The following is a 22972-nucleotide window of genomic DNA, read 5'->3' as shown; positions in this document are numbered from 1 at the left end:
CTCCTACAGGGTTTTTGCAGAGCAAAAACTTTTCATTTTGATAAGCCCCATTTATTCATTTTTCTTTTTATGGCTTGTGCTTTTGCCTCTTTTTATAAATAAGGTTTCAATTTAATATAGTCATGATCATTTATTTATGTACTGTCTATGGCTGCTTTAATAATATCACATTAGAGCTGCTGAATACTTGTGAACCAAACCATGTGGTCCACAAAGTCTAAAGTAGTTACTTTCTGGCTCTTTACACAAGAGCATGCTGACCCCTGCTTTAATCTGCTAAACCTTTAGCAGAAGGCTTGAGTTCAAGGCCAGTCTCTGCAACTTTAAAAGACCCCTGTCTATGACCTTTACATATGTCACTCCCTTTGTATGCAACACGAATTCTCCAGATCTTCTTATGGCTAACTCCTTATCATCATTCTGGTTTCCTATCAGATTCACCTTAAAGAGTCTATCCTTGACCACAACTAGAGTAAGTAAATTCCTCCCCTCCTGTCCTATTTTCTATCCCCTTGCCAATTGCTATATTTTTCTTAGAATTTGTCATTTCCTTCACTACAATGTAAGTTCTATGAGGGCAGTCCCAGACTTGTCATATACCAGCCATTTGAGCAATTCAAATGAATAAATGAGTCATAGAGAACTACTACATATTTCTAGAAAATAAATGTTACTTATTAACTCATAAGTTGTTTTATTAGAGGAAGAATGCTTGAATAAAAGAACAATAAGGCTGATTCCCATAATTTATATAAATCATGTTTATGGGTCACTTTACGTGCATGTTATTCAACATATGAAGCTGAGGAATTACATAGGGCTAGAAAATAGGATGTTTGAAAGTCTTTAGGTTTGTTTTCTAAATCTGTATCCCTATCAAATGGACATCGTAGCCCATGCCTGTAATCCCAGTTACTTAGCAGGCTGAGGCATAATGATCACAAGTTCAAGGCCAGCCTCCACTGGTGGAGACCCTGTCTCAAAATTAAAAATTAAAAGGGCTAGGGGATATAACTCAGTGGGAGAGTGCTCACCTAGCATGTGGGAGGCCCTGGGTTTGATCCTCAGTACTATAAAAAAAAAAAAAATCCTGAATCTGTATTCCTTCCTTATCCCCTCTTGGACCTAAACTAAAATCCAATGGGTAGATAATGATATAAGGTTATCTTTTTCATAGTATGTATTATATTCATGTCTCCTCATTGATTCTGAACCTCTCTTCTTGATGTCTCCTCTTGATTCTGAACCTCTTGATCTGTCTAATCAGTCAATTTGGACAAAATTTCACAATCAGTTATTTGGCTATGTCAAAATTGTTTTGTCACCAGGAGCAGTGGCACACACCTGTAATCCCAGTGGCTCGGGAGGCTGTGAGGCAGGAGGATCAAAGCCAGCCTCAGCAAAAAGCGAGGTGCTAAGCAACTCAGTGAGACCCTGTCTCTATATAAAATACAAAATAGGGCTGGGGATGTGGCTCAGTGGTCCAGTGCCCCTGAATTCAATTTCTGGTTAACCCCCCTCCAAGAAAAAATGGTTTTGTTGAAGTAAAATTGCTAGTAACAACACCAACAAACACTTTTAAACTTTATCCTTAATTTCCATCAAGTTTCTATCCTTGATTTCTATATTATTGGGAGATTCACAGGTATACAGATCTTTTTAAATAAGCAACAACGAGAAGATACCTTAATAATAATAAAATTGGCATAATCAGGAAGTACAGAAATAACAGAGGTAGAATAGCTTATGATTTTTGAAATGAAAAAAAAAGTAATTCCTGGTCTTAAATGTTGAATTCTAATTATTAAATTAAATAAATAGATTAAGCCTGGATCTGCACCAGGTAGACTTGGTGGGGAGCTGGATTGAGCAGCGAATACAGGGGCCTCATTTTTGATTGTTAAAGAAATGAACACATTAAAAAAAAGATCGGACTGGGGTTGTGGCTCAGTGGTAGAGTGCTCGCCTAGCACGTGCAGGGGCCTGGGTTCAATGCTCAGCACCACATAAAATAAAATAAAATAAAATAAAATAAAATAAAAGGTATTGTGTCCAACCACATCTAAAAATTATATATGTGTGTGTGTGTGTGTGTGTGTATTTAAAAAAGATCACTTTTTGACTAATTTCTATATCCCATATCTTGGTTTTTGTGGTAATTCCTCTAATATCTTTTCAAAACCATCTTAAAATTGTTATATAAATACCCCCCCACACACACACACACTAGGAATTGAACCCACAGGTGGTGCTCTATATCAGTGAGGTACACCTATAGCCCTTTTTATTTCTTATTTTGGGACAAGGTCTTACCAAGCTACCCAGGCTGGCCTTGAACTTTTGATTCTCCTACCTTAGCCTCCTGAGTAGCTGGATTACAAGTATGCACAGCCATACCAAGCTATAAATATATCCTCTTTTAAAATGTGTTGACTTTTTAATGTATCTTTTGGAAAACGTGAAAGAAGAACAAATGCTTCCCTTCTTCCAGTTCTGCTTTCCTAAGAATGACCATTAAAATGTCCAGGAAGAAAACAATCTGAAAGTCTAAGATGCAAGTCATTCAAGATACCAGTGAATTCCCAGAGAAACAGTTTTATGTAAAATGTTTCCAAGTATGACCCCTCCTTATTGCAATTAGGAAACATGTAATTTAACCATCAGAGAACACCTAGCCTACTCCCAGTCCCAGCTCATTCTAAAGAAAAAAAAAAAAAAAATATATATATATATATATATATATATATATATATATGTTTTAGGTGGACACAATACCTTTATTTATTTCTATGTGTTGCTGAGGATAGAACCCAGTGCCTCACACATGTCAGGTGAATGCTCTACTGCAGAGTCACGACCCCAGCCCCAAGACTGACATCTTACTTAACTGTCTTTGTGGATCTTTATAACAATATTTTGCAACTAACATGACTCACACTCTAGAGTCAGCTCAATAAGAATATATATATATATATATATATATATATATAGATATATATATATAGATAGATAGATAGATAGATGGATGGACACAACACAATGCCTTTATTTTTATGTGGTGCTGAGGATCGAACCCGGGTCCCGCCCGTGCTAGGCGAGCGCTAAGAATAGTTATAATTGAGCAAATTCATTTCACTGTTACTCTTCATATCTATATTGCCATGGTTCAAGATTTCCTCAAAACCAGTTTTGTATAATTTTTAATGAGACCTGTTTGCAATTATAATGATGAACATGAGTGTTCTTATTGTTCTGATAATACATATTTAAGCACAAAACACCACAAATGGCAATGCTAATTAATTGTGAATTTTAAAAATGTAGAAATGTACAAAGTCTGTTGGCTATAATAGTCTTTTAACCACACTTAAGTATGTCCTATGTTTTATCAAGACAAGAAAAGGAATGAGATGGACATCATTACCCTAGGTACATGTATGATTGCACAAATGGTGTGACTCTACTTCATGTACAACCAGAGAAGTGAAAAATTGTGCTCTATTTGTGTACAATGAATCAAAGATCATATTCTGTCATGTATAACTGATTAGAACAAATTTTAATTAATAATTTGTTCTAATTTGTGATAACAACAACATGAAGGGGAGGATGGAGTTAGGAGCAAAATCAATGTACATTACTGGTATCACTTAAAACTAGATTGTTATAAATTTAGGATGTTAATTTTAATCCCTTTGATAAACTCTACCTAAGTAACTATTTATAAGTTTTGGTGGGTTTTCTTTGATCCTTTCAAACATCAAACATTTTGCAAATAGTGAAACTGGACTTAACGTGGATTTAATCTACACTCTCCATTGGATTTGCAGGTATGTAGCTCTTCTTTTCTTTTTTTTTTTTTAAAAAATATTTATTTTTTTAGTTGTAGTTGGACACAATATCTTTATTTTATTTATGTGGTGCTGAGGATCGAACCCAGGGCTTTGCACATGCTAGGCGAGCATTCTACCACTGAGCCATAACCCAGCCCCGCAGCTCTCCTTTTCAATACTTTATTCTCTATTATCTCAATCTCTTCTCTGATGATTGATTTTTATCTTTCTTCATTAAAAAAAAATGTATGTCCAAATCTAGCATTAAATTACAATTCTCTCAAAGTACGAAAATAAGATGAAGTACACAGGCAAAATACAAATAGAGAACATCTCCAAAATTCTCATTAAGCTGCAAGTCATAAAAGTACACATTTTTCATAATTAAATTTAAGTGTTTACAGAGTTTTCGTCAAAAGACAGAAGGTCAACATTTATCTTGACCATATAATGCAAGTAAGAATCTGAGATAGGGCTGGGGATTCAGTTCAGTAGTAGAGTATTCACTAACAAGTGAAAGGCTGTTTGGTACTCAGCACCAAAAAAAAAAAAAAGACAAAAAACTACAAAGATAATACTTATTGTTCTATTTTGGGAAAAAGTTACTCTTCAAGTTTTTATCTTTAACAAATAAATGTGTAATGTGTATATTCTATACAATTTTGTAGTGAGGTACCATTTATATATATACAAATATGGCTATTAGTGAATAACTAATACTAGAGAAAAAAAAATTCATTTCTCTTAAAAATGAGAGGTCCACTAAATAATATCACTAGTTATGGCTAATTTTGGAAATGTACTCCTTAAATAAATCTTCTGAATTTATTTCACAACTTTAAAATTGGGAAAAGAATGTTTTATAGATACTATAAACAAAATATAGAATGTATTTCTCAAATTTTTGTACAAGGCAAATGCCATATAGAAGATATAGAAGATAAGTAAATAAAATCAAGTGAAAAAAGAATAAAAAAGACAAGAAAAATCCAGGAAGATGATATTGTGATTATCAACATAACAATGACAAACTAATTTGATATCTTAATACTCATACTGTATGTGTTGTTCTCCATCTCTGTTCTACTAAGAACTGACTCCCTTCAATCCTCTTCAAGTAGAACTTCCTGTAAATTTTAATTAGCTTGTTATTTATTCACTCTATCTAATTAGGCTGCCTGAGAGAAGATATGACTTAGGAGTGGCTAAAGGACACTTCTACAAATACTTGTGGAAGGTAAAATCTCATACAACTTAGATCTTAGATTAAGTCAATTCTGGGATCCTCAACAAAGTTCTTTTCATCTGTTCAACAGCGTGGGAAGGAAGAATTTTAATCAAGTTAGAGGTTCTAGGGAGAGAAAAGATGCTGGCAAAAACAGCAGCTCTATATTTTGAGTCACTGCTTGGTCAAAACTAGCACAGTTTTCCTATCGAAAAATGAACAGGGATTAGATGGTAACCTTGATGCCAAAAACTCCATGATTTTAGTGTGGTTTACTTTTCCATAGAAAGTTAAAAATATTTGAAACAAGCTGTCTCCTTAAGTTTTATTTTCACTTAAACTGCTAGGGAGCTATGGTGGTGTTGGAAATCATGATTTTTTTCTTAACCAGTCATCAAGTCTGAGCCTGTTTTCTCTTCTACCCATTCTCTTGACTAGGATGGGTAATTTTGAAAATCAGTTGAGATGTGGTATGTTGAAGCACTAATACTGTTTCCTGAGTTTATTAGGAGGAGGAGAAGAATGAGGACAGATTGTTCTTTTGGTTATTTCACATCATCCTTACTACCTTTTCTTTTCATATCTTCTGCTACCTTTCTCAGTTTCTAGAACCATCTCCCTTCTTTCTTCTGTCAGCTAGTTTTTGTCCTCAAGGTTATTCTTATTTGGGAAAACAAGCAAACAAAGGCAAAACAAAAACAAAAAAACCCCTCCCTACTCCTTTAAAATAAACGCACTTTCCTTTAAAAGTGAGGTTTTTACTTAATTTTTTCCTAAAAATGAATTCAGATTAAGTCTTCTTGAAAACCAGTGGAAATTCTACACTTAGTATATGTACTTAACCAAAAACTAATTTTGCCAAACTAATAACTAAGGCAGTTGGCCTTCCAACCCTTCTCTCACACTTCAGGAATAAAACGCTGAACGAATCCAGAGCTAGATGAATGATATTAAATAATTTGTTAAGAAAATGTCAATTTTCCTTCGCTAAAACCTACAAAGGTAATTCTATCTACACAACGTTTAAGCTCCAGGTAGACAAGTTTCAAGGCCAAGCAACAGATCAATCCTCCCATTTTCTCTGCTGGGACCATTCTTCTTCCAAAGCATCCTCATTTCCTTCAGGTCTGGATGAAAGGACACTTCCTCAGAAAGATCTTCTCTGAAAGACATTTCCCCGTGCCCCACCTTATCTTAACATAAATCATCCCCCTATTTCACAGCTCTGTTACGTTAAGTTTTTCTTAATAAGACTGATCACTGTCTGTATAGTATTATACACCTATGCATTTTCTTGTCTGTTGCCTGAATGTATGGTCCAGGAGGGCAGGGTGCTGGCCCACCCAGTTCACTGTGGGATTCCAGAGTTTTAAGCAGTGCTGGGGCATAGTAGGTGCTCAGTAAATAAATATTCTCCCAATGCCAGGAAGCTACTTGCTAGTTTCAGCAGAACCGCAGGCCTCTTCCTCCCTTAACCTCCGCCTTTACACGACCGCAGACCGCGTTCCCCCACCTGCAGGTCCCAGGGACAGCGCTGCGCACCGACCATCCCTACCGGCAACTGCGGTTAGATCTCCCGGCCACCCGAGCCTCCGCGCTGATCCCAGGCCGTCGCGACCGGGAGTGACAGCGCTGGCGCCGCTGCGCTTCCGCCCGCCACGCCGCGCAGCCGTTAGGACCCCGGCTCTGCCTCGCCAAACCCAGCATTCTATTTTGAGTGATCCGTTGATAGGATGGTAAAACGTGACTCCCGGCTCTTTCCGTCAGCAGGTCACCCACCCACCCGCCTCTGGGTAGGGATCCTGCCGTGTTGGCCAAGTCGGGGCCACCCCAGCCCCAGTCCTGCTTCTCACCTTCCACTTGTGCCAACTGACCAGCCACCGCCGCTCGAGGCCTGGGGTTCCTCCGGTCGCCCCCTCAGGCGGCTTCCTGCGGCGGAAGCGGGGAGCCCTTTACCGGGCAACACTTCTGGGTCCCACCCCCGCCACCGCCGCGGTTAAAAAGCGTGTTACCATTTATGCTTTAAAAGATACCCGGGCCGCTCGTTGCCTCCATGCCCCTAGAGGTGCCCCCAGATATCCTCGCCGGCTGTCCCGGTCCCTGCTGGGGAGGCTGAGGGCAATTTCAGGCAGTTCAGGCTTTTTCCTTACTTCTTCTTCTTCTTTTTAAAAATAATATATTTATTTTTGGTGTGGAGGTCTTAACCTAGGATCACTTCACCACTGAGTGAACTACATCCCCAAACCCTTTCGTTTTTTGAGACTGGATCTTGTTAAGTTGTGCAGGCTGGCCATGAACCTGCGGTCCTCCCGCTTCAGCATGGGCCACCGTGCCTGGCAGCTGTTCTAATTAAAAATCAACTGTCCTTTCACCTCCTGTAGAGGACTGGAGTTTGGGGGTTAGAGGTAATAAAGGTCACTCCCTGCTGTCTCCAACAGGGCCCCCCATATATAGGACGCAAAGGTCATTTAGAGATTGTCCTCCTCCAGACAAAAATGTTGGACCTAACTTAGAATCATTTGAGTCTCACCATGAAAATATGGTAATGAAAGTGTTGAGTTGACAGGTTGAGTTTTTTAAAAGGTCTGCACTGCACTTCTCAAAAGAGGATTTCCTAGTGGACATTAAACACCTGCAAGGTGTGTAACTGAATGAGTCAGGGAACTTCTAATTAAAACCACATCGGAGAAATGTCTGTTCAGGTCCTTGGCCCATTTATTGATTGTTTTTTTGGTTTTTTTTTTTTTTTTTTTTTTGGTGCTTAGTCTTTTGAATTCTTTATATATCTAGAGATCTGATGTGTGAGGGGGTAAAGATTTCCTCCCAAGAAGTAGGCTCTTTAGTCACCTCACAGATTGTTTCTTTTGCTGAGAAGAAACTTTTTAGTTTAAGTCTATCCCATTTATTGATTCTTCATTTTAATTCTTGTGCCAAAGGAGTCCTATTAAGAAAGTCGGGGCCTTAGCCCACACGATGGAGATTAGGGCCTACTTTTTCTTCTATTAGGCAGGGTCTCTGGTTTTATTTTTAGGTTCTTGATCCATTTGCAGTTGAGTTTTGTGATGCTGAGAGATTGGGGTTTAATCTCATTTTGTTGCATATGGATTTCCAGTTTCCCAACACCATTTGTTGAAGAGGCTATTTTTTCTCCAATGCATGTTTTTGGCGCCTTTGTCTAATATAAGATAATTATAATTTTGTGAGTTAGTCTCTGTGTCCTCTATTCTGTACCATTGGTCTACCAGTCTGATTGGTGCCAATACCATGCTGTTTTTGTTACTATTGCTCTGTAGCATAGTTTAAGTAAGGTCTGGTATAGTGATGCCACCTGCTTTACTCTTCCTGCTAAGGATTGCTTTAGCTATTCTGGGTCTTTTATTTTTCCAGATAAATTTCATGACTGCTTTTTTTCTATTTCTGTGAGGAATGTCATTGGGATTTTGATCAAATTGCATTAAATCTGTATAGTTCTTTTGGTAGTATGGTCATTTTGATAATATTAATTCTGCCTATCCAAGATCAAGGTAGATCTTTCCATCTTCTAAGGTCTTCTTTGATTTCTTTCTTTAGGGTTCTGTAATCTTCATTATACAGATCTTTCACCTGAAGAGACACTTCTCAGAAGATGATATACAATCAATCACAAATATATGAAAAAATGTTCATCATCTCTAGCAATTAGAGAAATGCAAATAAAAACTACTCTAACATTTCATCTCACTCCAGTCAAAATGGCAGCTATTATGAATACAAACAACAATAAGTGTTGGCGAGGATGTGGGGGAAAAGCTACACTCATACACTGCTGGTGGGACTGCAAATTGGTGCAGCCAGTATGAAAAGCAGTATGGAGATTTCTTGGAAAATTGGGAATGGAACCACCATTTGACCCAGCTATCCCTCTCCTCGCTCTCTACCCAAAGGTCTTAAAAACGGCATACTACAGGGACGCAGCCACATCAATGTTTATAGCAGCACAATTCACAATAGCTAAAATGTGGAACCAACCTAGATGTCCTTCAATAGATGAATGGATAAAAAAATGTGGTATATATACACAATGCAATATTACTCATCAATAATAGAGAATAAAATCATGGCATTTGCAGGTAAATGGATGGAGTTAGAGAAGATAATGCTAAGTGAAGTTAGTTAATCCCCCAAAAAACAAATGCTGAGTGTTTTCTCTGATATAAGGAGGGGGAGCATGGGAGGAATAGAGGAATTCTAGACAGGGCCAAGGGGTGGGAGGGAAAGGGAGGGGGCATGGGGTTAGGAATGATGGTGGAATGTGATGGACATTATTTTCTAAAGTATATGTATGAAGATGCGGATTGGTATGAATATACTTTGTATAAACCAGAGATATGAAAAATTGTGCTCTATATGTGTAACAAGAATTGTAATGTATTCTGCTGTCATATTAAACACACACACACACACACACACACACACATTGGAGACCAGTACAGATCCACCAGAATAGCTAAAACAAAGGCTAGAGGCAGGGAGGGAAAAGAAAGAAAAATGACAAATGAGGGAATGTGAGGCATCCAGAATTTTTACACCTTGTTAACAGGGATATAAAGCAATAACTGTTACAACCACTTTGGAAAATTGGTAATATTTATTGAGGCAGAACGTATACCTACCCTATTACCGAACAATTCCACTCCTAGGTATATATTTAACAGAAATGAATGCCTATGTTCACCACAAAATAGGTACAAGAATGTTCACCTCAGCAGTATTTGCCTAGCTCCAAATTAAAAATAATCTAAATGTCCATTGATAGGAGAATGGATAAATACATTATGGTATATTCACATAATAAAATGTTATATAGCAAGGAGACAGCATGTACTAAAGGTGTGTGCAACTATATGGCTAAATCTTACAAACATAAATATGTCTTCACAAACAGAAAACATATTTCATTTATGTTAAGGTCAAAAATGGGTAAAACTAATCTATGCTATCCTAAATATAGATTATGGTTACCTGCTGTGGTTTGAATAGTTTGTCCATTCTGAAATTCTTGTTGAAATTTAATCCCTGTTATAAGGTGGGACCAAGTGGGACTTTTGAGGGATAATTAGGGCTCTGCCCTCATTAATGGATTAATCCATTGATGTGATTATTGGGTTAATGGGTCATGAGTTATCTGAAAGTGGGTCTACTATCAAAGTCAATTTGTTTAGGTCTCTTACACTCTCCCTGTTTCCATGTGTTGCTTCAGAACTCTGCCAGCAAGAGGCTATAACCAGATGTGACTTCTTGACCTTTCATCAGAATCATGAACCAAAATAAACTTCTTTGTAACTTACTCAGTTTGTGGTGTCATGTTATCAACAACAGAAAACAGACTAAGACCCAAGAGGGGCTGTGACTGGGAAGGGACACAAGGGCTTCTGGGATGTGTTCTGTGACTTGGTTTAGATGCTACTCACTTTATAAAAACTATTATCCAGGACTGAGTATATAGCTCAGTTGGTAGTGCTTGCCCCTCATGCACAAGGTCCTGGGTTCAATCCCCAGCACCACAAACAAAGAAAAAAACTATCATCTAACTTAACATTTTTCTCCATGTGTGCTACTTTTAAAAGATTTTTAATTAAAAAAATTGAACAAATTATATTGTTATATCATGTGCATGTATGAATATGTAACAATGAATCCCATTATTATGTATAATTAAAATGTACCAATTGAAAAAAGGTAGAGAAAGTCTTAGTGGGCCATGGTGACATACACCTGTAATCCTAAAGACTGCAGAAGCAGGGGCAGGAGTATCACAAGTTTGAAACCAGCCTCAGTAACTTAGAGACAACCTGTCTCAAAAACATTTTAATATTATAAAGGTTAGGGATGGGCTGGGATTGTGGCTCAGTGGCAGAGTGCTTGCCTTGCGCATATGAGGCACTGAGTTTGATCCTTAGCACTACATAAAAATAAATAAAATAAAGGTATAAAGGTATTGTGTCCATCTACAATTAAAAATTTAAAAAAAAGAGAAAGGACAAAATAGTATTTTTCTTGATGTTAAATTTATTCAATTCTTAAATTCTGAGTCTTTTACCTTTTTTGGTATTAAGATGTTAATTCTGGTCTGAGGTTATGGCTCAGCTAGCATGTGCGAGGCCCTGGGTTCGATCCTTAGCACCACATAAAAATAAATGCATTGTGCTGTGTCCATCTACACACACACACACACACACAAAGTTAATTCTTTTATGATATATGGTCATAATATAGATATACGTATGTGAAATATAGAATTATATATGTGTATGTGTGTGTGTGTATTTATTTTTGCAGTGCTCGGAATTGAACCTGGGGCCTTGTGCATTAAAATAATGGTCATGGACAACTGCAGTTGGTCATGTCTCTGCCTGACAATATAATAAGTTTTATGCTCCCTCTTATTTCACAACTGGCTTACTGGCTTATAAAATAAAAAAAGTCTGGATAGCTTCATCCGTTTTTTTTTTTTTTTTTCAGTGCTAGTGATTGAACTCAGGCATGAAGCATGCCACAAACATTCTACCATTGGGCCATATCCCCAGCCCTTTTGTCTCATTCTTGTGCTGCTTCTGGCTCAGAACTTGCTACCAAGAAAAAAATTTAAATGTGCATCCACATGTACTTGTGGATATGGTTGATCCACATTCTATCTTTTTGTTGTTGTTGTTGTTATTATTAGAGATTGAACCCAGGGTGCTCTACCATTGATCTATATTCTCAGATCTTTTTTTTTTTTTTGGAGACAGGATCTCTCTAAGTTGCTGAGGTCAGCTTTAAACTTGTGATTCTCCTGCCTTAGCCTCCCGAGTAGCTGGGATTACAGATATAGCCCCATTGTAAAGCAGGCACATATTTAACTCTATCTAGTATATACTAGAATATCTATTCTTGTCTATTGCCCAAGAATTCTTCTCAAGTCACCAATCTCTTTTCTGTACTGCAGAAGATAGAAAATTAAAAACTGTATTTCACAGATTTTCTTGCAGCTAGGATTCTAGCTATAAATTATGGATCTATCAATAATTTGCACACTGGAGAAACTTGATAAATGAAAGTCAGGCACAGGGCATATTCTGGCTGCACTAGCTGCTCCTGCTGGCCAGCTTTTCTTTTCTTTTTTCTTTTTTGTACTGGGTATTAAATTCAGGGGCACTCAGCATTTTTTTTTTTTTTGGATACAGGGCCTTGCTAATATGCTGAGGCTGGTTTAGAACTTGGGATCCTCCTGCCTCAGCCTCCTGAGCTGCTGGGGATTACAGGCATATACCACCACCACTGGCTTGTTGGCTTTTCTGTAGCAGTGTTGCAATGCTTAATTACTGTATTCATGGTTAATGAAGACTGTTGAGGCAGCATTAGCAGTAGGTCGTTGATTCCTGGATCACAGGCATGGTGATGTGCTCTTCAATTCAAAGCATAGTGTAACTATGTTTTGACTATGCATAAGAATGAATTCCTAGATCACAGGCAGGGTGATGTGCTTTTCAATCTATGCGTAAGACTATAATGTAGTTATGCATAGTCTAACCAAATAGTCTTCATTTCTCTCCTTTCTGAAGCTCCCCTCATGGGCTTAGAGCAATTTCTGGAATATAACAGAGACCCTGTCCCTCCAATACTTTCAAAGATTTTGTAAGTACTTACATCCCTATATTAAAGCCTTTTCTACTTAAGGGGGTTTCTGTTTAGTGCAACCCACTCTGACAAATCATACCTGACTGAGCCACAATAAGTACATTGTCCCTTCTATGCCTCAATAAGTTCCTCTTATACTCTTATGTCCCTTTTTTTCCTTTTTCCACAAATGCCAAATGAAGTGTAACATGTTGCTTTCATCCCTGATCTTTTGAGGTTTTATAGCTGCTTCTTGGGTCTCCATAGATGAAAGAAACTCAATTACCATTATTTCAAAAGAGCAGGCAGCCAAGCTCCAATTAAGGATTTTTCTAGAACCCAAGGCTCTATTTTACTCAATATCTCTTGTTGTTACCAGTCAAGATACCACTTTTGGGCTGGGCATGTAGCTCAGTGGTAAAGTACTTGCCTAGCAAGTGCAAAGTACCAGGTTTATTCCATTCCCAGTAAATGTGCACACACATGCATGCAAACACACACACACACACAACCTTTTTATTTGTTTAAGGGCTTGGATCTGTGACTGGGAACAATAATTTTTTGGGGGGGTGTATCAGGGATTAAACTCAGGGGCACTCAACCACTGAGCCACATCCCCAGTACTATTTTGTATTTTATTTAGAAACAGGGTCTCACTGAGTTGCTTAGAGCCTCGCCATTGCTGAGGCTGGCTTTGAACTCCAGATCCTCCTGTTTGTGTCTCCTGAGCCACTAGGATTACAGGTGTGTGCCATGCACCCGGTAATAATTTTCTTTTTCCTTTCTTAGACTTGGTGCTGGGTTCTACATTATCAACTTCCATGCCCCTTCCGTAATCCCTGACAATTTGTTTTGTCTTACAGAGTATAACTAAAGGAAAAGAGTGCTATAAATGTATTAATTATTAACTTAAAAATAATTTTTTGTGGAGCCTGGGGTTGTGGCTTAGTGGTAGAGCACTTGCCTCACACATGTGAAACACTGGGTTTGATCCTCACCACCACATAAAAATAAATAAATAAAATAAAGGCATTGTGTCTATTATTAAAACATATTTTTAAAAAATAATTATTGTTTTTGCATGACTTATTTAGCATTACTAGGAAGGAACTGTGGTTTTCTTTCAAACACTTTAAAAAAAATTTATGGAGACCTGGAAAGAAGTTGTTTATTTGGAAGTTGTTTATTAATGTGTGAGATTAGAAATGAGCACTTTTAGGGCTGGGGATGTGGCTCAAGCGGTAGCGCGCTCGCCTGGCATGCGTGCGGCCCGGGTTCGATCCTCAGCACCACATACAAACAAAGATGTTGTGTCCGCCGAGAATTAAAAAATAGATATTAAAAAACTCTCTCTCTCTCTCTCTCTCTCTCTCTCCCCCCCCTTTCAAAAAAAAAAAAAAAAAAAATGAGCACTTTTAGAATAAGTAGAGGTAGAGGATAGAATTCTAAAGAATACCTCATTCAGGGAAGGTTGGAGGAAGAAGAACTAGTGAGTGAAATTATAAAAGACTGGTAAAAGTGAGAATAGAAATTGGGATAGAAAAGCTCTCTGATGTCAAGAAAGAAAAGGGGTTTTCAAAGGCAAGCAGGATCAACACTGTTGATTGAACAGGACATGTGGAGAAGGACCCATTGGGAGGATGTTGATGGCCTTTAATTTTATTTTTTGTATTGAGGAGTGAACGCAGGGGTGCTCAACCACTAAGCCCACATCCCCAGCCCTTTTTTATATTTTATTTAGAGACAGGGTCTCCTTGAGTTACTAAGTGCCTCAATAAGTTGCTGAGGCTGACTTTGAACTGGCGATCCTCCCGCCTCAGCCTCCTGAGCTCCTGGGATTAGAGGTATGCACCACTAATCTTCCTCCATGAGATTCTGCCTCATGTGTGGTGGCCTTTAAAATGAACATATAGGCCAGGCCTGGTGGTGCATGCCTGTAATTCCAGCAACTGGGGAGACTGAGGCAGGTGGATCACAAGTTCAAGACCAGCCTCAGCAAATTAGTGATGTCCTAAGCAACTTAGCGAGATCCTGTTTCAATTTTTTTTTTTTTAAAGTGTGTGACTCAGTGATTTAGCACTACTGGGTTCAATCCCAGGTACCCAAAACAAACCAAACCAAACATAATAGGCTACAGAAGTAAATGTAGGGAGAGGCAAAAAGGAGTAGAGATGAAATACAAACATAATAAGTGAGGAGTATTTTAAAGACATTTTGTGGAGAAAGAAAGGAAAGAGATCTGGCTGTAGCTTCAGTAAGAAAAATAATGAGGAGAGAGTAAAAATCTGGGGCATAGTAAAGGAATCTTCTTGGAGGTCTGAAGCTTTCTGAGCCCCACTTGGGCCATGATGGCTGGAATTGACTTGTTAGTCCAGAAACTGGATATGGTGATGTATTTTTCCTGGTGAAATCTGCCAGTCTGGGAACAAGACCACAAAAGTTTTCTGGAATTAGAAACTTCTTTGACTGAAGGAATTTTCTGTGAGACACTTTCAGAGGGTGGAGGAATTGGGGATCTGTTGCAGTACATTCGGTTTCAGAAATCTCTGTCCATAGATGGCCAACTCCATTGCTCTGGGTCCAAGGTGAGGCAGAATCTCATGGAGGAAGAGTGTAAGATAAATGTGTACTAGGAAAAAAAAAAGTATATATTCATGTTGGAAGGCAAATTCATGTTGCCTATTTAACATAATATTGAGAATCTCTCTCAATGCTCTCAAGTAATAATTTATTCCTAGCTTTGAACCTCAGGTTGTAGGTTAAACATGTTCTTATTTTTCACTCACTGGATGTAGAGCACATCTTTTCCATTTTTTCTAGAAAGGCACTTTGAGGGGCAATTTGCTTTCAAATGTTAAAGGCCTCTGGGTGTTAAAGAGAAAGTGGTAGCATTTTCCCAGATGGATAACTTCACAGGAGGTCTGGGAAGCTGACCTACTTCTGAATTTACAGCTGAATTAATCCAGGTGGTAAGTGAGTGTGAAACATTTTTTTGAGGCTCATAAAATTGACATAGCCATCTTTTAAAACATTCTAAAATTCTGACATTTATATGATTTGTCCAGCATACATTCTAAAGTTTTTTCATGTTGGTTTAATTTAATTCAGCAATTGACCACCTACTCCTTATTTTATACTGCCAGGCACTGGACATACAATAAGTAAAAGCAGTACCAGGAAAGCTTCTGTATGTGATTAATGATTTTTCTTCAGATAAATCATTATAGTTTTTTTCAACTCCCGACACTCTCCAATTATTGTACAAATGACTTCTTTTGTTATGGAAATCATGCTCTGCAAGAGACCAAGCACCACTTGCAGTATTGGAGAACAGTTTATTTTCCCTGGCGGACCCTGATGAACTAGTGCTCTTAAATTCTGGGTCCCACGCTGAGGTTACATGGGGCTTTTATAGGAAATTTGACATTTCTTAACCATTACAACATTGGTGGGTTTGAATTCTTGACCTACGCGACCAAGGGCCATTATGCACAGAGAATTTACAATAACTAGTTCACACCTGTAAAACAAAGACAGTAAAACACCTGCGAATAATATTGTTCAGTGGCCTTAACCCAAGGCAGCAGTAACTCAAGATAACTTTGATTTTATCTCCTGAAGAGTTACACTTCTAAGAACTAAGCCAACGATGTTATAGTTTAGACAGCAGTTAATTGGCATAGTAACCTACAATTTATACTTGCAATTAGGTGAGGTAGGTACATTCCTACAGAGTTCTGAAAGTTACAAAGTATAGGAAAATTAACTCTTTCCTTAGGCATTGTCTTCATCATAATGTTCTTATAATTTCATTTTATAATCAGGTCTGGTATCTCCTTCACACTTTATTAACCTATCTTCTTAGATACCATGACCTTCAGTTTTCTCATCCTTTTCTACGGACAGGGATAAACTTCCAGTTTTTCTTTTTCTCCATCTCATTCATTCTCTAGGATAGCATAAATAAATGGGAAGTTCGAGACCAAAAGTTCATAAAGGTTAAATTGTCACGAATATTCCAAAAAGCCAGCTTACTCTCTGACTTCGGAGGAATAAACAGGAAACTATCGATCCCATACAGGAAATGACCTGCTTTGAGGGCAAAGAAGGTGCCTTGGATTTCCCTCATTTTCCTTCTAAACTCATTTCCGGGTTTCAATCAATTTGTTCCTTCCCTACAATAACAGAGTTCGGCTGACTCTTCCCAGTCCCACCCTAGACTTCGATCCTGAGAGGACGGCCAATAGGATATTCCCGTGAGTGGACATTTTCATTCCTAGTTTTACATCATCGCAAATCTTAACCAATCAGTAGTTAGGGTAGGAGGTACGAAAATAATCTTCACTTCCTCCCCAAACGGCCACTCCTCTCTTGCGACACCCTGTGATAGATTGCCTACGTAGCCAATCAACGAGCAACGTTGGGCCCAGCCCATTCTAAAGCCAACCAACTAAAATGAAGATGGGGAATTGGGGCGGAGAATGGAAAACTTGCCCCCTCTTTTGGAAATGATTCGAAGAGGTGCGTCCCGAACCAGTGAAGTTACAACTTCTTACCAACGATGGCTGCATACTGAACCGTTTATATCATGTGCCGGGTTCAGTTCCCTTCTGATCCTATCCCAAGATGGGCCCCGCGACTCACATTCCACCCCGCCCCCGTTTCAGTATAACTCATCCCCATCCCTGAAGTCCTTCGGAAAAAAGTCCCAACCCCAAAGGCCCGTGCTTCACTCGCTGCTCTCCCGCGGGGTAGAGTAAGGGGAAGGAGAGATCCTGCCGCCTTTGGCGCCAATCTTTCCATTCAGTGCGCCTCTCCTCCCTTCTCCACGTTCCCGGGCCCGGGCTGACACGGGGGTGGGAGGAGCTGAGTGCCTGTTCGGTTTGGGGAAAGGCTAGAGCTTCTTAAGGTGGAACAGAGCAACTGGGAGGCTGGGCCTCACAACTGGGATGTGTGGGCCTCCTGCTTACCAATTGCGCTTCCCACAGGATCTCTCATTCTCTAGTCCCTGAACCTTGGTTCTAGTCTTGTATTTGGGAGAATAACCAGGTTAGGTAGAGGATATAGAATTTAGGTAGAAAGCTTTAAAGTATAAACTCTGTAAGGGAAATACAAACTATGAAGAGAACTTTTTAGTCACTGTTGTTATTGTCTTTTTCTTTCCCCCGTGATTACCTTTTGAAAGTGGCAGAATTTTTCTGATGTGTGAATATAAGCTTAGAATATCATAAATGAATCGTTTGTAAACCTTAGTTACTAGTTTCCCAGGAAGCTGGAAGAGTAACAGTAGTATACTGCAGGTGCTTGTGGTCTTGGCTCTGATCCAGTCTTCTCCTTTGTAAAATAAAGATTATAATTCCCTTTTTCTAAATTTGATATGAGTAATAAAAGAAGTTGTGTAAAAGAAAACACACTGTAATGGGTGCAAACTAACATTAGGTAATTTTTCTACACACAAAGCATACCATAATAGTGAACACTTTGATAGTTCTTATTATGTTCCAGCATTTTTAACAGTATTTAAAAAAATTATCTATTTGTAAATTTTCAAGCTCAAGAGTAGAGAGAATAGTTTTGTTTTTTTTTTCTCGATGTTGTAACAAGCAACATTGGCCAATCTTTTATCACCTCTACTTTTCTCCTCCGTCCCAAATTATCTTGGAGCAAATTTCAAGACTCTATACTCCCATATGCATTTTTAAAAAATTAAGATTCTTAAAAAATAACAATGAATGCATCTAAAGTATGAGAATTTTTTATATTATCAAGTCAGTATTGACATTTTACTAGCTGTCTCATATTTCATCCAGTTAAATTGTTCTAGTGAGGCTCTCCTAAAAAGTCCACATATTGCATTTGACGGACATGTCTCTTGGTCCATATATATTGCAATTGGTTGATATGTCTTCTGAGTCTCTTTAATTTCTAGGGTACCACTCTCTCAGGCAGTTATCTAAGTGCATTACATGTATGAAGTCACATAATCCCTCTGAAATACTATGAAATAGGTATCATCATTAACCCCATTTTACTGATGAAGAAACTGAGTAATAAAGCAGTTACTACAACTGTGATTTACCCGAGTTCTCTCAGTTATTAAGGGTCAAAGCTAAGATCTGAATACATGAATCTTATCCACTATATTATATATTTCAAGTAGTACACTGGTCTTTAAAAAAAAAAGCTTCCAAAGTGTGTATTGTGGCATGTTAGTTACAGATGTTATCAAGAGTTTTGGTTAAAGTGGACTAATACTCAAATAATTATATAACATGCTTTATAATAAAGAGGTGTGGATCCTTACATTTTCTTTCTTTCTTTCTTTATTAAATATTTTTTAGTTGTTGATAGACCTTTATTTATTTGTATGTGGTGCCAAGAATCGAACCCAGTGCCTCACACATGCTAGGCAAGTGCTCTACTGCTGAGCCACAACCCCAGCTCTATTAATTAATTAATTGATTGGTTTTGGTATGTTTCAGAGGCTTTTTAAAATCTTGCTCCACTCAGGGGCTCGGAAGGCTAAGGTAGGAGGTTTGCGAGTTCAAAGCCAGCCTCAGCAATGGCGAGGCACTAAGCAACTGAGACCCTGTCTCTAAATAAAATACAAAATAGGTCTGAGGATATGCCTCAGTGGCTGAGTATCCCTGACTTCAATCCCTAGTACCTGACTCTCACCCCAAATTATGTCTAGATGGTTGTAGTGGCACATTCTGGTGATCTCAGCAACTCAGCTGGCTGAGGCAAGAGAATCACAAGTTCAAGGCCAGCCTCAGCAACTTAATCAGGCCCTAAGCAATTTAGTGAGGACCATGTCTCAAAAAGGGATGGGGATGTAGTTCAGTGGTTAAGAACCTCTGGGTTCAATTCTTAGTGCCCCCCCCAAAAAAAAATATTTGCAAAATACCTAAATGGTAAGGAAAATATAAAAATAAAACAACTCCTATTTGTACTTCCAGAGTTAAATATAATTACTTTTTAAAGATTTATTATTTATTTATTTGCTTTTTTATTGTTGTTATTATCATTATTATTATTATTATTTTTCGTGTGTGTGTGTGTGTGTATGTGGTATTGGGGATTGAACTCAAGGGTGTTTAACCACTGAGTTACTTTTCAAAAAATTTTTATTGGGACATTAAGTTCCTGAGGCTGGTCTTGAACTTGTGATCATCTTGCCTAAATCTCTCTAGTCTCTGGGTTTACAGGTGTGGGCTATCACACCTGGCTGAGGATGACTTATTTCTCACAGTTCAGGACAATGAAATAGAGGTTAAGAGCCATGTTAGATTTAAGTGTTTTAATGTAAAATAATATTCCTAATTATGTGAACAATGTGTGACTTATATGAACTAATTATGTGAATTTAGACACAGTTAATATCTCTAAGTTATAGTTTTTCCCACCTATAAAAGGTATAATTACAGTGTCTTATAGTATTGCCAGAAGAACAAAATGTAAATGCCTAGTTTGATTTTTTTTTTTTTTTTTTGTAGTACTGGGGATCAAACCCAGGGCCTCATGCTTGCTAGGCAATTACTCTACCACTGAGCTATATCCTCTACACTTTTAAATTTGATTTACTTACTTATTTGGTACTAGGGATTGAATGAACCCAGGGGCACTCAAACACTGAGCCACATTCCCAACTTTTTTTTTAATTATTATTTTTTTAGATGTTGATGAACCTTTATTTATTTATTTATTTATTTATATATGGTGCTGAGAATTTAATCCAGTGCCTCACAGAAGCTAGGCAAGCACTCTACCACTAAGCCACAAACTCCAGCCCCTCCCAGGCCTTTTTATAATTTATTTAGAGACAGGATCTCCCTAAGTTGCTTAGGGCATTGATAAATTGCTGAGGCTGGCTTTGAACTTGTTATCCTCTTGTTTCTGCCTCCCCAGTCACTGAGATAACAGGCTTGCGCCACTGTACCTGGCTTAAATTTTATTTTGAGACAGGGTCTCATTAAATTTCTCAGGCTGGTATCAAATTTGTAATCCTCCTGCCTCAGACTCCCCAGTTACTGGGAATACATACCTGCACCACAGCTCCCAGTTATGTGCTTAGCTTTAATGCCTGCACATTATAAATATAATGTAATTATATGTACATATAATTTAATTAAATTGTAGTAGTGTATATTTAGAAGACACAAAGACTTTATTATCTAAGGCAAAATTCAGTCATCAAGTTGTAAGCTTGTGTATGCAGTCTTTTTTGGGCAATTCAAATATTAAATGAGCAATCTTTTTGCCTTCATGTTATTTTGTATAGAACATAGAGTAATTTGAGAAAAGCTTAATAAGCCAGAGGATAAAATACATAAGTGTTTGTAGCAGAATCATGAATGGAGGAAGAAAGCTGAAGTAGGCTTCCTAGTGGCATTTTTCTGTCTCTGATAGATTGTTGTGGAAGGGGCAGAGGATATGTTTTATTTATTTATTTTGGGTACTGTGGAGTGAACCCCAGGACACTTAATCACTGGGCCACATCCCCAGTCATATATATATATATATATATATATATATATATATATATATATTTTTTTTTTTTTTTTTTTTTTTTTTTGTTTTTTATTTTTTTTTTTTTTTTTGAGATAGGGTCTCATTAAGTTGCTTAGGGCCTGGATAAGATTGCTGAGGCTGGTCTTAAACTTGTGATCCTACTGGCTCACCCTTCCAAGTCACTGGGATTACAGGCATGTGCCACCACAACTGGCTAAGGATGTGCTTTAAAAAACATTCTATATGACACTCAGGACAAGATATAGTTTAAAAGCATTTCACATAAATTAACTCTTTTGGTAATTGCAACAGCCTTATTGGGTAGCAGGAAGAGTGTCTGGTCCCCGCCCCGCCTTCCGCGACCAAGATTCCAGAGAACAGGGCCCTTGCACAAGTTTGTAGAGCAGGAAAAGCGAACAGGACCCACATCTTCTGATGTTTATTTGTCAGTTGCTAGATCACTTATCCTTTTATGTGTCCACTCACTGAGAAGAGTAGTTACTGAACTCCAGGATGATATCAGGGCAAAATATTAACCTTCCTTCAATCTCTATAATAATTTATAAACTGCCTCGGGGAAAAGAGAAACTCATCAAAGAAATTTCTGAGAAAACAAGTTGCTCATCTGTATAGAGAATGCAGTAGAATGGGAAAAGATCAGAGTACCAGAATTAGTGTGTAAATTGGAATTGACAGTGTAAGGTGTGCACGAGGGACTCTCCAGACAGGGAGCAGTGGGATGACACCCCAGGTAGACCGCAAGCGGCACGGAGCGCAGCGGCGGGGAGGCGGCTGGAGGTGAGTGCGCAGCGGCTGGGAGTTAGTAGGCTTCAGCGGGAGGCAGCCGTGCGGTTGCCCGGGTGGAGCGCACACCCCGGCGGCTAGCCGCTCGGAGCCGACCCGCTCCTCCTTAACCTGCGCGGGGAGGCGGCGGCCCGGCGGGCGGGGAAGGGGGAGGGGCGCGGAGTGCGGCGCGGAGGCCGGGGAGGAGCCGGGGCCTGCAGCGGAGCCGAGCCGAGCCCGAGCCCGAGCCGAGCCCTGACACTGTCCGTCCGCTTTCTGGCTCCCCGGGAGCCCCGACTGGACGGAGCCCGAGAGGTGGCAGCGCGGGGAGCCCCACGCGCCGAAGGCAAAGGACGGGACGGGACAGGACTAGAGGAGGCGCTGCCGCCACAGTAGCCAGTGACGGGAGTCGGAAGCCGCGGCCTCCCGGACCCTGCTGCCCAGGCCAGCCAGGGGAGAGCGGGGAGTACGAAAACCCCACCCTCTGGGACACCCCCAGGAACGTGGGCGGGAGCGGGGACCAAAGAACCCTCTCTCCTGTTGGAGGGAAGACCCCAAGCCCCTTGGGTGAAGGAAAGAAAAGCTCGTGGTAGGAGACGCAGCTCGCCTTCCTAGAGGCGAGGAAACCCCCATAGTGGCTCCGGAGAAGACCCCCAGAAGAGAAAGAGGCGATCCTTCCTTAAGGAACGGAGGGGGACCGCCCCTGCGAGTCTCCACCCTCCAAACACACTCTAAACAGTTCAAGACTTTTGAGGCAAAGAGAAAGGGGAATATGCCAATGGAGTAGACACCCTCCATCCCACTCAGTACTCACGGAGGAGAGGCGTCCTTAGGTTCAGTAGCAAAGTACACTATAGTGAGAGGAGGAATTGGCTTTCCGCCTTTCTCCAGAAAGGCGGAAACTTCCTTTCACCTAGACAGTGGAACCAGGTAGAGCCCCTCCGCTCAGATTTCCAGCAGACAGAAAGAACCCTCCGCCCCT

General features: G+C 39.3%; 1 long non-coding RNA gene across 1 annotated transcript; it reads right to left on the bottom strand.

The window, feature by feature from the left end:
- Window positions 1-14730: 14730 nt before the first annotated feature.
- LOC131423999 (uncharacterized) lies at window positions 14731-22939 on the bottom strand. Its single transcript, XR_009226334.1, has 2 exons — window positions 22805-22939; window positions 14731-15325 (listed from the first exon to the last, which is right to left on the bottom strand). It is a non-coding gene; the product is annotated as an uncharacterized LOC131423999 (long non-coding RNA).
- Window positions 22940-22972: the final 33 nt, after the last annotated feature.

This window comes from Marmota monax, unplaced genomic scaffold, assembly GCF_021218885.2.
Source record: "Marmota monax isolate L192 unplaced genomic scaffold, Marmota_monax_Labrador192_F-V1.1 WCK01_AAM20220418_F8-fsc00449, whole genome shotgun sequence".
Classification (NCBI taxonomy): Eukaryota; Metazoa; Chordata; class Mammalia; order Rodentia; family Sciuridae; genus Marmota; species Marmota monax.
Note: the sequence above shows the minus strand (reverse complement) of the source record. Positions and strands in the feature narration are given on the sequence as shown.